The sequence below is a fragment of the Neophocaena asiaeorientalis genome, unplaced genomic scaffold (assembly GCF_003031525.2).
Source record: "Neophocaena asiaeorientalis asiaeorientalis breed wild unplaced genomic scaffold, Neophocaena_asiaeorientalis_V1.1 scaffold362, whole genome shotgun sequence".
NCBI classification, from domain to species: Eukaryota; Metazoa; Chordata; class Mammalia; order Artiodactyla; family Phocoenidae; genus Neophocaena; species Neophocaena asiaeorientalis.
Window position 1 is genome coordinate 3013323 of NW_020175700.1, and position 17821 is coordinate 3031143.

General features: G+C 37.8%; 1 protein-coding gene across 3 annotated transcripts in view; it reads left to right on the forward strand.

Moving 5' to 3' along the window:
* ASB7 (ankyrin repeat and SOCS box containing 7) overlaps positions 1-17821 on the forward strand; it is a 48967-nt gene that overhangs the window by 10515 nt on the left and 20631 nt on the right. The window lies entirely within an intron of this gene.

Sequence of the window (17821 nt, forward strand, 5' to 3'; positions counted from 1 at the left end):
CAAACTTACTTGCAAACTAATTTGAAGTACAGAAAATGTTAGAAGTCACACAGCTCTCTTAGGGTCTTGTGAATTATGTGAAGATAGGAATACAAAGGCTATGAGCATGGACTTACTGCAAAGTCCTGCTGTACCTGAGACTAGGAATCATCACACATCCGAGTGGCCCTGAAATAAGAATTATATCCCCGAAATAGTTGACTGTTGACAGGACACCACCATTTGCTAGCCTGTGCCTCGTTTGTAGCCATCCTCCATCCCTCCCTGACACCCTTGCTCATATCTCATTTCACCTTGAAACTTGAAAACCTCAGCTCTGAAGGCAACGAAGGAGAAATGTAAGAGGAATGCCAGGAGAAAGAGCTGAAAAAACTAAGAAGTGGGTGTAGGATCAGAATACTTAAAATTCTGGCAGTGCTTAGTAATATTAAGACCAAGATCAGAACTCACATTTTTAAATTCTACCTAGTCCTGTTACTTTCCTGTTTCTGCCAGCCTTGCTTTTAAAATATTTTAAATATTAATTAAGAAAGAAAGTTCAATGACTCAGGTAATATATGAACTTGTCTCCTTAAAACAAATAAAATACATTTTCAAATAAATTACAAATAAAGCCAAAGTCCCCTTTGGCCAACTCCCAATCCTTATCTGCCTACCCCTGCCCAGACGTAACTCATGGGTATGAGTTTGGTTTGGTCCTTATCTTTCTAGATCATTTCCTAAATGTAGTTATAGAAAATATGTCTTATTGTGTTGTGTGTGGTTTTTAGAACATAAATGATATCATACTGACTGTATTATTCTGCAATTGTTATTTTTTGCTCCGCTGTATATAACTTAAGACTTTTTTAATATTGGGTTGGCAAACTTTTTCTGTAAAAGGCCAGATGGTAAAGATTTGGGGCTTTGCGAGCCCTCCTGTCTCTGTTGTTAACTACTCAACTCTGCCTTTGTAGCATGAAAGCAACCATAGACAATATGTGGATGAATGAGTGTGGCCATGTGCTGATAAAACTATATTTATAAAAACCAATGGTGTGCCGGATTCGGCCTCTGGTCCCAGTTTGCTGAATCCTATTTCCTCACCATCCCCCTCTCTCTTTTTGTGTATGTATGTGTGTATAGATATTTTTAACAGCTTTTATTGAGATAGAATTCACATATGTTACAATTCACCCTTTTAAAGTGTACAATTCAGTGGCTTTTAGTGTATTCATAGAGTTGGGCATCCATTACCACAGCCAATTTTAAAACATTTTCATTACCCCAAAAAGGAACCTTGTACCTATTCAGTATTAATACATATAGGTTTACTCTGTTCAACTGCTAGATATAGTATTTATTAGTATGGATATACTATCGTTTGTTTAAACCATTCTTTTTTATTTTTTGAGTGGATGAAATTTTCTCAGTAGGACATTTTATTAAGGAGGTAACACATACATATATATACATGGTTAAAAACAAAACGAAAGGTGATACGGACTGTTCAGTGAGGGGGAAATGTCTGCTCTTCAGCACTGGCCCCTCCTCTCCTTCCCAGAGGCAGTCACTCTTACTGGATTCTTTTGTGTCCCTGCAGAGATAGTCTGTGCATATAAGTGTGCATATTTTCCACCCTCCATCTTCTAGCCTGCTTCTCTTTTGTTAATCGTCTGTTCTGCATCTTGATTTTTTTTACAAAACAGTTTCTCTAAGTGATAGTTCCTTGTCATTGATTCCATTGTATAGATGTAATTTATTTAAACTTATTCCCCATTGTTGGACATTCTAACTTTTCATTTTTCTGCTTCTAGAAACAGTATTACAGAGAATGTCCTTGACTAATCTTTTTACATATGTGAATTTATCTCTTGGATAATTCCAAGAAGTACAATTGCCACATCAAAGGGTTGTTGGGTTTTGTTGTTGTTGTTGTTGTTTTGATGGATATTGACAAATTGTCCTCCAAAGAAGGTTGTTAATGGCTCTGCCCTTAACCAGGTGGGAGGGTGCCCAGTCCCCTGCCTTTGCCAGGAGTGTATCACTAAGTGGTTTGCTCTTCCTCTGTGTGATTTGCTTGCCTCCTTTTTTCCCGAAAATGACATATGAGTAACAAAGCATTGCAAGACTGGGCTGCTTGCTTGTCTTTTTCTTATGACTTGTAGGAGTTGTTTATGTATTCTCTGCTGTTAGTTATATGTTGCAACAGTCTTCTCCCAGCTTGTAGCTTTTCCACATTGTTGTTTTGCTTGTTTTTTGGGAGCAGAAGTTTGCATTTTAAGTAGGTAAACTGTATTTTTCTTTTGGCTTATGGTTTGTGCTTTTTGTGTCTTGTACATCATACCACAGGGTCATTATTTGCCTATATTTTTTTCTAAAATGTTTCATGGCATTTAGGTCTTTAATCTATCCAGAATTGGTTTTGGTGTATAACATGAGGTGGTCAGGTACAATTGCATACATAAAGGTAGCCTAAATCGTCCTTTCTTTCCTCATTGTTATGTCTTGCCAACTCAGGTATAAAGTTTTTATATACATATGGTTCCGTTAGTTCTATTGTCTGTTGTTATATCCCTGGGTCAGTATAATATTGTTGTAAATTATTATTATTCTCTAATAAGTTTTAATATCTGGGGGAGCAAATCTCCTCTCCTTGTTCTTTAAGGATATCTTGGCTATTCTTAGCACTTTACATTTCCATATAAAATTTTAAAACAACAAAATTACATATTTTGCAGAAGCCCCTCACTTATTCTTGTATAGCACCTTTTACTTCCTCCTTTTACCCTAGTACAATAAGAGATTCAGGAAGTAGTTTTTAATAGCACATTATGTATCGATTTGGAAACACAAATAGGAGAGACCTCCTCCTCCTTGCTCCCGTTGGCCGCATGTGCTGCTTAGACTTGCTCTGTATTTAGTCTAGGCCTGGCTTCTGATTTCTAGACCAGTGTACCCAGCTGCCTGTTCAGCTTCTCCACAGTTGTGGCTCACAACACAGCGCAGCATGAGCTGCTGCTTTGACCATGTTCTTTTGCAGTAGATGGCACTACAGCCTATGACTGCTGTGCCAGAAATCTAGAAACCATCCTTCTAAATAGTTGTCAGATCTTTTCACTTCCTTTCGTTGGAGGCACTGCCCCACCTTTGGGCAAGGAAACCTTGTTCCTCACCAGGACAGTTATGATGTCTCTTTCGTCCTTGCTTCCAGTCCTGCCCCCTTCCAACCAGTCTCTAAATGGAGTGATCTGTTAAAAATGACAATTAAAATATTTCCTTTTAAAATCCGTCGGTGGTTTCCCACTTCTCTTGGGACAATATTGAGTCCTTAATGTGACCTACACGGCCCTGCAGCGTCTGCTCCTCTGCGATATCTTTCCAGCTTGTCTTTGAGCCGCAGCCCATCTGCGTTCTTTCAGACTCACTGAGCTCAGAGGCGTGTGCCCAGGACCTGCTGGGTTTCCTCTGCTCCCTGCACTGCTGCCACCTTCGCCTGGCTCCTACCTGCCTCTCCCTCACTTCTCCCTACACTTTCTCAGGGAAGCCTTCCCTTACCATCCGGACTTGGTCAGATCCTTCTATCATGTGATACTATCGGGCTCTGTACCTTTTTATTGTAGTTCCTATCACAAGCATAATGAATTATTTTTGTAGTATTCTATTTAATTCTATTCTTGTTAGTCTGAGGCTTCATGAGGACAGAACCTGTATCTGTACTGTTCTCAATGAGAGAGAGAAAGAGGAAACAAACACCAGTTATCTAAAATAATTGTTCCCCAGCCTTACAGAGACAAGGCTGATCCTTTTCTTTTTTTCTTTTTTTTTTAAAGAAGATGTTGGGGTAGGAGTTTATTAATTAATTAATTTTGCTGTGTTGGGTCTTCGTTTGGGTGCGAGGACTTTCTCTAGTTGTGGCAAGCGGGGGCCACTCTTCATCGCGCTGCGCGGGCCTCTCACTATCGCGGCCTCTCTTGTTGCAGAGCACAGGCTCCAGACGCGCAGGCTCAGTAGTTGTGGCTCACAGGCCCAGTTGCTCCACGGCATATGGGATCTTCCCAGACCATGGCTCGAACCTGTGTCCCCTGCATTAGCAGGCAGACTCTCAACCACTGTGCCACCAGGGAAGCCCCTGATCCTTTTCTTTTTATTAAAAAGTATTGATTGAAAATGGGCCAGGTGGGATTAGAAAAGTCCCTGAATTCATCATACCTGCTCTTTTCCTTAAACCACAGTTTCTTTAAGAGCTTATAAACTTCCAGTTAGATTGATCCCCTCCTGTTAATACGTTTATTTTGTGATGGACATTAAGGTGAAATGCAGTCAAAGATTCAAATATGGGAAAGTGAGCAAAGAAATGCACAAGAAACAAGGGTTCACCTTCCTCTTTCCCTCTCTCTCCCCTCCCCCACCTCTGAGATAGAATTCATATAGATAGTTAGATGAGGATGAGGTGGCCAGTTGGTCACTTATTCTTATATTTATTCAGCAAATATTCATTGAGCACGTAACGTATGCCAGGCTCTGGCCAGGCCCTGAGATACGGACGTAATCATTGTGCTCGCCTTCTGGCACTTCATAGTTTAGTGGGTGGATGGATTTGTAGCCAACATTTGTTGAGCATTTAGTATCAGCCTAACTCCTCACAACTATTCTGTGAGGGTAAGTAGTAATTTTTCCACTGAGAAAACTGAGCCACAGGATGGTAAGTAATTTGCTCACAGTCATTCACTTCATAAATTGTAGAGCCAGGATTCAAACCCATTGTCTTAACCATGATTCTGTATGACCTGTAAGAAAACAACGCAGTCCCAGCAGAGTGAGCTAAGCGCCGTGTATAAAAGACCACCCCATTTGTTGGGGCAAAGGTGGTAGGAGTGGCATGGAAGACTTACTAGAGAAGGCATGGTTTGCATCAAGGTCTTGAAAGGTGAGGCTGCATGGGGTGCTGGAAGGGTGGAGGTGTGGGGTTCTTTCAAACACAGAAGACACTGAGTAAAGAGCTGAAGAAGAAAGGGAGCATGTTTGGTTTTAGGAACTGAAAAAAATTCAGTACGATTGGAGCATATCTGGTCATTTATTTGGGGGACAGTGGTGAGCCATTTGACAGAGAGGAGTGGGAGAAACAGCTGTGTGTTGTAGAAAGCTCACTGGGTGTAGTATTGGGAGCTTAGTGAAAGGGCCCAAGACCTCAGGCACTGCTGCCTGGTCAGGACTGCAGCCTCATTTCCTTGCACCCCACACGTATTTATTGAGCACTGCTATGTGCCAGGCACTGTTCTGAGGGCTGGGAATACAGTAACAAAATAAAGTCACTGCTGTTGTGGCATTTACATTTCAGTAGTTGACAGTAAATATATGATATCAAGTCATGAAGAAAAAGGAAGCAGAGAAGGGATAAAGAGGTACAGGCTTCTGTTTTAAATTAGGTATTCAGGGAAGGCCTCTAATGTGACATGTTAGCTGAGGCCTGAAAGAAACGAAGAACAAACCATGTGTGTATCTGGGAGAAAAGTGTTAAAGTAAAAACTCTAGGCTGGGAACATGCTTAGCACTTTCAAGAAAAAGCCAGGAAGACAGTGGCTGGAGCAGAATAATGGGAGAGGGGGGCAAACAGGGCTAAAAAGAGTCAGCTGACATGTTCTGTAGCTCCTAGAAGGCATGGAAAAGACTTTGGACTTTGTTCTGAGTGAGAATGGGGGTGCCATTGAATACTTCTCAACTGAGCAACAATATGAACTTACCTTAAGGGCTCACTCTGGCTGCTCTGAGGAAGATAGATTGTGGAGGAGCAGAGGAGAAGTAGGAAAACCTGTCTGGACACTTTGGAATAGCTCAGGTGAGAGATGTTCGTGGCTTGGGCTACATGATAGCAGTGAATGTGTTGAGAAGTGGTCGGATTCTGGATATATTTTGAAAATGGAGTCAACAGTATGTGCTGATAGATGGGCTATGAGGTGAGAGGGAAAGAAATTAAGAATAACAGGTTTGGGGGCTGAGGATCAGGAAGAAAAAAAAGAGTTGTCATTTACTGAATGAGCAGGGGAAAGATAGCCAAAGCAATTGAAAAGAAGAAAGGATATAGATGTTTAATATCAGCCATTTACCCTACCAGAAATTTTTAATCTCAAGTACATTAAAGGAGCAGACCTTACAATTAAATGTGTACACCTGCACCATGAAACCACCAATGAGTGATCACACAGAGCTTTCAAAACTCAGAGCTAAGAGGTTGCCTGTCTCTGTGCTGTGGTGACAGCCATGTGACCACAGAGGGAAGCCTGGTTGTGGAGCAGGTATGTGAAGTACGCTTGCTGCTGCTTGGGAGAAATCCAGTTTCATTGAGGAAATGAGCAAGTTTGACTTGAATTGCTAATACTGTCTATATTCCAAAAGGAAAAAAAAAAGTGAGGCTCTCTTTAGTTTAATCTAAACCTGTGCTGTCTGTAGCACATGTGGCAGCAGGCATACCTCAGAGGTACTGAGGGTTGGTTCCAGACCACCACAATAAAGCGAATATTGCAACAGAGGGAGTCACATGAATTTTTTGGTTTCCCAGTGTCTAAAGAAACAATGTACATATCTTAGTTAAAAAATACTTTATTGCTAAAAAATTGCTAACCATCATCTGAGCCTTCAGTGAGTCATAATCTTTTTGCTGGTGGAGGATCTTCCCTCATGTTGATGGCTACTGAGTGACCAGGGTGGTGGTTGCTGAAGGCTGGAGTGGCAATTTCTTAAAATACGACAAAAATGAAGTTTGCCACCATTGATTAACTTTTCCTTTCACGAATGATTTCTCTGTAGCATGCAGTGTGTTTGATAGCATTTTATTCACAGCAGAACTGCTTTCAAGATTGGAGTCAATTCTGTTAAACTCTACTGCTACTTTATCAACTAAGTTTATGTACTATTCTAAATCCTTTATTGTGATTTCAACAACCTCCACAGCATCTTCACTGAGAGTAAATTCAATCTCAAGAAATCACTTTCTTTGCTCATCCCTGAGAAGCAGCTCCTCACCTGTTAAAATTTTATCATGAGATTGCAGCAATTCAGTCATATCTTCAGGCTCCACTTCTAATTCTAGTTCTCTTGCTAAGTAATCTGCAGTTACTTCCTGCACTGAAGTCTTGAACCCCTCAGAGGCATCCATGAGGGTTGGAGTCAACTTCTTCCAAACTCTTGTTAATATTGATATTTTGTCCCCTTCCCATGAATTATGTATGTTCTTAATGGCATCTGGAATGGTGAATCCTTTCCAAAAAGTTTTCAATTTACTTTGCCCAAATCCATCAGAGGAATCACTAATTATGGCAGCTGTAGCCTTAGGAAATGTATTTCTTCAATAATAAAACTTCATAGTCGAAATTACTCCTTGATCCATGGACTGCAGAATGGATATTGTGTTAGGCATGAAAACAACATTAATCTCATTGTATATCTCTATCAGAGCTCTTGGATGACTAGGTGCATTGTCAATGAGCAGTAATATTTTGAAAGGAGTCTATTTCTGAGCAGTGGATCTCGACGTCGAACTTTATATATTCAGTAAACCGTGTTGTACACAGATGTGCTGTCATCCAGGCTTTGTTTTTCCATTTATAGAGCACAGGCAGAGTAGATTTGGTAGAATTCTTAAGGGCACTAGGGTTTTGGGAATGGTAAATGTACACTGGCTTCAACTTAAAGTCACCAGCTACATTAGCTCCTAACATTGAAACTTTGAAGCCGTGCTTTGACTTCTCTTCTCTAGCTATGAAAGTCCTAGGTAGCATCTTCTTCCAATATAACGCTGTTTCATCCATACTGAAACATGTTGTTTAGCATAGCCACCTTCATTAATTATCTTCTGGATAATTTGTTGCAGCTTCTACATCAGCACTTGCTGCTTCACCTTGCATTTTGATGTTATGGAGTTGGCTTCTTTCTTGGAACCTCATGAATCAACCTCTGCTAGCTTCAGACTGTTCTTTGGACGTTTCCTCACCTCTCTCAGCTTTCACATCATTGAAGAGAGTTAGGGCCTTGCTTTGAATTAGACTTTGGCTAAATTAGGGAATGTCGTGGCTGGTTTGATCTTCTATTCAGCCCACTCAGACTTTCTCCATATCAGCAAAAAGGCTGCTCTGCTTTCTTATTATTCCTGTGTTCACTGGATTAGCACTTTTAATTTCCTTCGAGAACATTTCCTTTGCATTCACAACTTGTCCACCTGTTTTGCACAAGAAGCCTAGCTTTTGGCCTATCTCAGTTTTCAACATGCCTTCCTCACTAAGTGTAATCATTTCTAGCTTTTGATTTAAAGTGAGAGACATGTGACTCTTCATTTGAACAGTTAAAGGCCTGATTTCAATATTGTTGTGTCCCAGGGGACAGGGAGGCCTGAGGAGAGGGAGAGAGACTGGGGAAAGGCTGGTTGGTGGAGCAGTCAGAACGTATAACAGCATGTATTGATTAAGTTCACTGTCTTATTATGGGCGTGATTCATGGCAACCCTAAATAATTAAAATAGTCACATCTAAGATCACTGATCACCATAACAAGTATAATAATGATGAAAAATTTTGAAATATTTTGAGAATTATCCTAATGTGATACAGAGACAGAAAGTGAGCAAATGCTGTTGGAAAATGGCACTGATGGACTTGATCTAGGAGGGGTTGCCACAAACCTTCAATTTGGAAAAATTGCAGTCAGTATCTCTGAAGTGCAATAAAGTGAAGTGCAATAAAATATGTGCCTGTATTTACATTTAAAGTAAACAAAAAATTCAGTTCTGCAGGCACGCTAGCCACGTTTCAAGTGCTCAGTAACCACACGTGACTAGTAGACATATTAGACCTTGTAGATACAAAATGTTGGCCTGTGCAGATAAGTGATATTTTGCTGCTTTACTTTCAAGTATCCTGCTTCAAAATGATGAACACTTAGGGTTTTATAATGTCCAAAAATATTAGTGTTTCTAAACACAAATGTGATACATATAATAGTACCTCTGTCCAAATCCTGGTAATCTTTCTGACCAGGTTAGTGTGCTGTTGGAATTATGGGGAAGAGTCACTACTATAAGAGTGTGAATTTTAAGAAACCCACTATTATTATATTCATTTTTCCATTTTGAATCTTTCTGAAAATTCTAATACTACACTGGACATTTCAAGAGAGTAACATTAAGAGACCCTATATTAGCTAGTGTGTTTCTTTATCTTCAGATTCAGTGTTTATGCAAACTGACCTGGAGGGCGGTCAGCTGAAGCTCTAGAAGTTAATTCCATAAAACACATCCCTGGAGGAACCTGAGATGAGACACCTGATAAGTGTCTCAGGTCTTCTCTCGGTACAGTAGGTAAAATCCTCTTGATGAAACACAAGAAAATAAATGAAAGAGATAAGTGATTAGAAAAATCCATAGCAGAATGGTGAGAAATTATTTTTAGCTTTTCAAAAATGAAAGATTTTACAAATGGTAATCCCAAATGTGATGAAACAGGAACATTGATGGTAGAAGTTTATTAAAGCAGTTGTGGAAAGAAGTTTAGTAGTATGTTAGATCCTGAGAAATGGGAGATTTTTTTGCCAATATATCTACTTCTATTAATTTATTCCAAGGAAGCAGTCTTAAGTACAGGAATTATTTTCTGTATGAAAATTTTACCCTTTATTATATATAATTTTTAAAATGGAGGCATTTTCAGTGCCCAAATATAGAGGAAAAATTAAGTAATTAGACTATGATTACAATTACGAGTAATTTTTTAAAATGTATAGAAGGAAAGCTGAAAGAAGTCTATCATCAGTGTTGACAGTAGTTATTAGAGAATGCTGGTTTTTGCTTTGATGCTTTTCTAAATTTTTAGTTTTTCATTAACAAAAAAGTAATATTACTTGGGGAAATTCTGTTTGGGAACATTATACCATCTGACTTTCTGGCTCTTTGTTCTGTGTTGAATTATTAGTCAAGTTTTAGGTTTTTGTCTAGATTTTTTTATTTCCTCCATCGTTGCTTTTTTTTCCTGTAATAACATGGCACAATGCATACCTGGTTTTTAGAACTCCAAGCAGTGCCTGTGCCTGTGTAACTTAGCTAATTGCATTTGGTGCTTTCTAAAACTTTTAAGAAGAGTAATCACATAAATAGTAAATTATGGTACAATGCTTATACATATATTTTGTAAAATTCTGACTTTCCTGCTTTTAGGATTTTGTAATGTCCAAAAGTATTTGAGCTTTTAGACACAGATGGGAAGCTTATAATAACCTCCATACAAATCCTGGTAATGTTTTTGAACAGTTCAGTTTATATATTCCAATCCTCAGAGTAACCAGTAAAAAAAAAAAAAAAAAAAAGATAATGCAAAGAAGTATAGCTAAACTGTCAATGGAGACATTAAAATGGAATGTTAAAAAATGTTCTGATAGTACAAAGAAAAAAAATGGTAGTAAAGGGAACAAGAGGGACAATAGAGGAGACAGATGGAAAACAAATAATAAAATGGTAAATCTCAACTATATCAATAATTATATTAAACATTAATGGACTGAACACTCCAATTAAAAGTTAGAAATTATCAGAAAGGTAAGTAGACAAAACTCAATTACGTGCTGACTACAAAGATAATACTTTAAATATAAAGGTACAGGTAGGTTGAAAGTGGATGAATGGATGGGATATATCATGGAAATATGTCATGCAAATGGCAAGCATGTGAAGGCCCGAGTGGCTATGTTAATATCATATAAAATAGATTGCAAGACATAGACTATTACCAGAACTAAAGAGAGACATTTCACAGGGACATATGGGGCACTTCATTAGGAGGAATAATAGTCATAAAATGTGCATACACCCAGGAAGAGAACTTCAAAATACGTGACGCAAAAAATTTGAAGGGAACTTCAAAATATGTGTTAAAGGGAGAAATGGACAGTTTCACAGTCTTGAATGTTGGAGATTTTAACATCTCTCAGCAATTGATAGAACATCTAGATATAAAAAAATCAATAACTATAGAAAAATCTAAAAACCATTATCAAACACATTGACCTAATATTTTTGAAAATTGCATCCAATACCTTCAGAATATACATTCTTTTGTGTGCATGCTGTGGACGCTAGGATAAACCATATGCTGGCAATAAAATACGTGTCAGTAAATTTTAAAAGGCTGAAATCTTAAGGGTATATTCCCTAACTGCAATGGAATTCTGTTAGAAATCAACAACAATAACATGTCTAGGACAAACTCAGACATTTAGAAATTAAACAAATTTTGAACTGAATGATAGTGAAAATACAATATATCAGAATTTGTGGGATGTACTAGAGCAGTGCTTAGGAATTTATAGCTATAAATGTTTGAATAGCAGAGAAGAACCATCTTAAATCAATTACTGAAGTTTTTACCTTAAGAAACTTGAAGAAATTGAGCCCAAAGTGGCTGTTGCCATTTACCCTCTCTGCTCCCCAACAATCTCTGTGTCACATTATCATGGGATCTGGAATCCTCCTCGATGATGGAAGGGACTGACCTGATTTTGGAGCCCATGGAAACTCCCCATGCCTGGAGCATTGTTGAAAATAACTGTGGTCTTGATCTAGGTGGCAAACAAACTGGAAAGGCCAATAGCAGTTGGACTTTCTGAGGCTGTAACTGAGGCTGTAATACCAGTTGGGGCAAGCAACAGAGCAGCCTCACATTTAACAGGAGACCTGGCAAATGAGACAGCCATGTGGGCTTTGATAAGCTACTACATATTTCTGGGAATTTGGCAGGCTGATACATACTTAAGAAAGGCCAGAGAGGACCCCAGTTATCTACTCACCCCTGGCTGAACATGAGGCCAGAAAATGGAAGCTGTAAATTGTAAATCGTCTGTTTATTGAATGTGTGTCTCAGCCTATACACAAATCTCTTGGGCAAAGGGTGGAAGCCTTACTGGCTCAAATTGTTTAAGCACAACCTCTGACCAGTTACTGGTCAAACGTAAGTTATTCCTAGGAGCGGCCCCTAGAAGCCAGACTTTAATAATAACAACTGAGCAGAGACGTAAGTGGCTGTATGCTATAAGGGAGACAGACTATGTAGAATTAGTCTAGGTAATTCACTAAAACAAATAGCAACAGCAGCCCACCTGGAAGAGGTGAGGTTCAAAATCCAGGGGTGCTATGATATAGTCTAAAATCTTCAATTTTCAGTAAAATTATGAGACATGCTAAGAAACAGGAATGTATTGCTCATACACAAGAAATGAAACTAGCTAATAGAAAGTGTTTATGAAGGGGCCCAGATGTTACACTTAGTTAACAAACTTCAGAATAGCTATTATAAATGTATTCAAAGAACTAAGGACACCATGTTCAAAGAATTAAATGAAAACATGTGACAGTGACAAATCAAATAGGAATGATCAATAAAGAGAATACATATAATTTTATATATGAAAATGGGAATGTATGTATATACATGTATATAAATAGAAATTCTAGAGTTGAAAGTACAGTAACTAAAATGAATTCATTAGAGTGGTTAACAGCAGATTTGAGCTGGCAAAAGAAGGAATCAGTGACCTTGAAAATTTATCAATAGACATTATCTAGTCTGAGGAACATATAGAAAAAAGAATTTTTAAAAATATCAACAACAATAAGATATGTAAGACATCTTATGACCAAAATAACTTATGTTTGACTGGTAACTGGTCAGAGGTTGTGCTTAAGCAATTTGAGCCGGTAAGGCTTCTACCCTTTGCCAAGGAGATCTGTGTATAGGATGAGACACATTTAATAATCAGACAATTTACAAGTATGCCCCAGCTTCCATTTTCTGGCCTCATGTTCAGCCAGGGATGAGTAGATAACTGGGGTCCTCTCTGGTCTTTCTTAAGCATGCATCTGCCTTCCCAATTCCCAGAAATATGTAGCAGCTTATCAAAGCCCACATGGCTGTCTCATTTGCCAGGTCTCCTGTTAAATGTGAGGCTGCTGTGTTGCTTGCTGCAAGCAGTATCACAGCCTCAACTCAGGCCCCCATAGACCTGTGGAACATTATCAAGCATACCAATATATGCATGAGGCATAATGGGAGCCAGAAAAGAGAGGGGAAAGCGAGAAAGGGAAAGAAAAAAATATTTGAAGAAGAAATGATTGAAAACTTCCTATATTTGATGAAAAATGCTAAACTATACATCTGAGACACTCAGTGTCTCCAAGTAGGATATTCATCTAAGAGATGTAATTGTCAAACTGGGGAATGTTAAAAACAAAGAGAAAATCTTGAAAGCACCTAGAGAAGTGATGCATTATGTACGAGGGATCCTCAATGATAAGATTAACAGCTGATTTCTCATAAGAAACAACAGTGGCCAGAAGACAATGGGATGACATCTTGTAATTACTGAAAACAAATAACAGTCAACCAGCAATTTTAAATCCAGCCAAATTGTCCTTCAGAAATGAAGGTGATAGGGCTTCCCTGGTGCTGCAGTGGTTAAGAATCCGCCTGCCAACGAAGGGGATATGGGTTCGAGCCCTGGTCCAGGAAAATCCCACAGGCCACGGAGCAACTAAGCCCGTGAGCCACAACTACTGAACCTGCGCTCTAGAGTCTGTGAGCCACAACTTCTGAACCCTCACACCTAGAGCCCGTGCTCCGCAACAAGAGAAGCCACCACAATGAGAAGCCCGCACACCACAACAAAGAGTAGCCCCCACTTGCTGCAACCAGAGAAAGCCCACATGCAGCAACAAAGACCCAACTCAGCCAAAAATAAATTAATTAATTAAAAAAAAGTAAAAGCCAATAAGAATATTTAAAAAAAATTTTTTAAGTGAAGGTGATATAAAGATGTTTCCAGATAAATAAAGGGAATTTGTTGCTCTCAGACCTGCCTTACGAGAAGTACTGAAAGAAGTCCTTCCAGCTGAAAGAAAAGGACCATGTGTAAATCCAAATTCACAGAGCAAATAAAGATCACTGGTAAAGGTAATTATGCATGTAAAAAACAGTATATTTGTTTTCTATTGCTGTGTAACAAATTACACAAACATATGACAATACAAGATATACTTATTACCTCACAGTTTTAAGGTGTTGGCCAGACTGTTCTCATCTGTAGGCTTAAATGGAGAAGAATTTGCTTCCAAGCTCATTCAGGTTGTTAGCAGATGAATTCCCTTGGATGTACAGGACTGAGGGCCTCAGCTTCTTGCTGGCTACTGGCTGAAGGTTGCCAGTAGTTCCTAGAGATAACCTGCAGAGTCTTGGCCTGTGGGCTTTCCCACCAAGGCTCCTTAGTTCATCAAGGCAGCAGTGAAAGTTGCTACAGTAAGTCTGCTAGCAAGATGGAGTCTTGTGTATCATAACATAACCACAGTAGTGACATTCCGTCACCTTTGCCAGATTCTATTGGTTAGAAGGAAGTAACAGTTCCTGCTCATACTCGAGGGGAGAGAATTACACAAAGGCATGAGCATCAAGAGGCAGGGATTATGGGAGGGGCCCCCTTAAAATTGTGCTGCCAGAGACAATGGAAATATATTCCCCCTTTTCATCTCTTAAAAGACAACATAAAACAATAATTATAAAACTATTGTTGGGTTTATATAAAGATGTAATATATATGACAATAATAGGACAAAGGAAGGGAGAGGAAAGGGGGCTATCTTGGAACAGTTTCTATATACTGCTACAATTAAATTCAAAGTAAGAATAGGAATGAAATAACAGAAGAAAAGAAATCAGTGGAATTGAAAATGGACAAATGGTGGAGAAAATTTATGAAACAAAGAAAAAGCTGGTTCTTTGAAAAGATCAGTAAAATTGATAAATCTCTAGCTAGACTGATGAAGAAAACAAAAGACACATACCAATATCAAGTATGGAAAAAACTGTTTTCACTACAGATCTTATAGATACTAAAAGGATAATAAGGAATATAATGAACACCCTTCTGCCATTTAGAAGAAATGAACAGATTCCTCGAAAGACACATATGGCCACAACTGACCCAAGGGAAAAATAGAACAATCTAATAGTCCTACATCAAAGAAATTTAGTTCATAATTAAAACTTTACACTAAAAGTCTTTAGGTAGGCACAGCTGCCTTTTCTGTTGAAATATTTCAAATATTAAAGGAATAAACAATAACAGCACTACCCAAACTCTTTGAGGAAACACTTCCAAACTTACTGTATAAGGCATATAGTACCCTGAAACCAAATAAAGACATTGCAAGAAATGAAAACCACAGACCAGTTTCACTCATGCCAAAAGTTAGAAATAACCTTAACAAAATACTACCAAATCTCATCCATCATTATATAAAAAAGAATATTACATCACGACCAAGTAGTGTTTATCCCAGGAATGCAAGCTTTGTTTAACATCTGAAAATATGATGAGTAATTTACCCTCTTAATAGAATAAAAGTAAATACCAAATGATCCTTTCAATAGATGCAGAAAATGCATGTGACAGTATAGTATACCCATTCATCATAAAGACTCAGCAAGCCAAAAGCAGAAGAAAACTTCCAAACCCTAAGGAAAGACACCTGTGAAAAACTACAACTTACATCATAGTAAATGGTGAACTGCTGAATTCTTTCCCTCTGAGATTAGGAACACGGCAAGGGTATATGCTTTTACTACATTTTGTCAACATTTTATTGTTCAAATAAGGGTCCTGGGATTGGAAAGGAAGAAGTAAAGCTGTCTTTATTTGCAGAGAACATAATTGTATGTTTAGAAAATCGTAATAAATCTCAAAAACATTCTAGAACTAAAAAGTGAATTTAGCTAGATTACAGAATACACAAGTTGGTATACAAAAATCAATTTTATTTCTCTATACCAGTAATTAACATTTAGAAAATGAAATGTAAAAATAATTCATTATGATAGCAACAAAGTTTAGTAATAAATGTAATGAAAGATGTGCAGTACTTGTATGCTGAAAAGTACAAAACATTGCTGAGGGAAATTAAAGAAGACCTAAATAAATAGAGAGGTATTCTGTGCTCATGGTTTGGAAGAATAAATATTATTTAGATAATTTGGGGCAGATTTACATTTTTAGAGTTGGTAGAGTTCCAATCAACATTGTAACAGGCTTGTTTGAAGAAATTGGTAGGTTGATTCTAAAATTTATTGCCCAAAACAGTTTAAAGAAGGTTGGAGAATGTTACCTGCTATCAGAACTTACTATAAAGCTGCAGTAATCAAGACAATCTGGTACTGGTATATGGATACACTTTTAGATCAGTGGAACAGAATAGAGTTCAGAAATAGATCCACACTTGTATGGTAAATTGTTTTGTGGCAAAGGCACCAGGATAAATTATCGAGGAAAAAGTAGTTTTTTAAACAAATTGTGCTGGATTAAATAGATATTTATATGGAGAATAATGAACGTTGATCTGATCTTACGCTGTACACAGAAATCAGCTAGGAATGGACCATTGCCCTAAATAGAAGAGTTAAAAGTATAAAACTTCTAGAAGAAAACAAAACCTATGTGACATTGTGTTGGGCAAAGATTTCTTAAACAGGACACAAAAAGCATAAACCATAGAAGAAAACAAATGACAGTAGATTTCATCAAAATTCAAAACTTTTGCTCTTCAAAAGACACAGTATAGGAAATGAAAAGGCAAGCCATAGACTAGGAGAAAATACAAAACATATCTGACAAAAGGGCTTGTATCCAGAATATATACACAATTGAGTTTTAAACTAATAATGAGAACAACTACACAATAAAAATGGGTAAATGATTTCAACAGACACTTCACAAAAGAAAGTATATGAATAAGCCCAGTATCAGAATAAGCCCAGTATCAGTAGTCATCAGGGTAATGTATATTAAAATCCCAATAAGTTACCACTTTATACTCAATAGAATTGATAAAATTAAAATTACTAATAATGCCAAGTATTAGTGAACATGTAGAACATTAGGAACTCTCATACATTGCTGGTGGGAGTGTAATATTGTATAGTCACTTAGAAAAACAGTTTGGCCCTTTTTTAGGAGGTTAAATGTACATTTAACATATGACCCAGCAATTCTCTCCTAGGTATTTACCCAAGTGAACTGAAAACATATATCCACAAACAGACTTGTATATGAATGTTCACAGTAGCCTTATTCATTATAGCCTAGGAATAACCCATTTATCCATTTGCTACTGACTATATAAATAAATAACTATATATCCATATTATGGAATACTGTTCAGCAATACAAAGGGATGAAATTTTTTTTTTTACATCTTTATTGGAGTATAATTGCTTTACAATGGTGTGTTAGTTTCTGCTTTATAACAAAGTGAATCAGTTATATATATACATATGTTCCCATATCTCTTACCTCTTGCGTCTCCCTCCCTCCCACCCTCCCTATCCCACCCCTCCAGGCAGTCACAAAGCACCAAGCTGCAAAGGGACGAACTTTTGATGACCCACAACAACATGTATGAATTTCAAAAACATTATGATAAGTGAAATAAGTCAAATACAAAAGCCTAATACTCTATGATTCCACTTATATCAAACTATAGAAAGGCAAAACATTAGTGGTTGCCTGAGGTCTAGAGTCTGGGCAGGAAATTGTAAAGAGGCAGGAAGGAACTTTTTGAGATGATGGGAATATTTTGATTGTAGTGGTAGTCACATGACTGTATACAATTCGTCAGAGTTCATCAACCTGTATACTTAAAATGGTTCAGTTTTATTGCACCTCAGTAAAGCTGTTGGAAAGAAAGAACCATATTGGTAGGGAATGTTTGTCTGCTTTTATTTATATATGCTTTCAAACTTTTCAAATGGGTTTCTTGAGA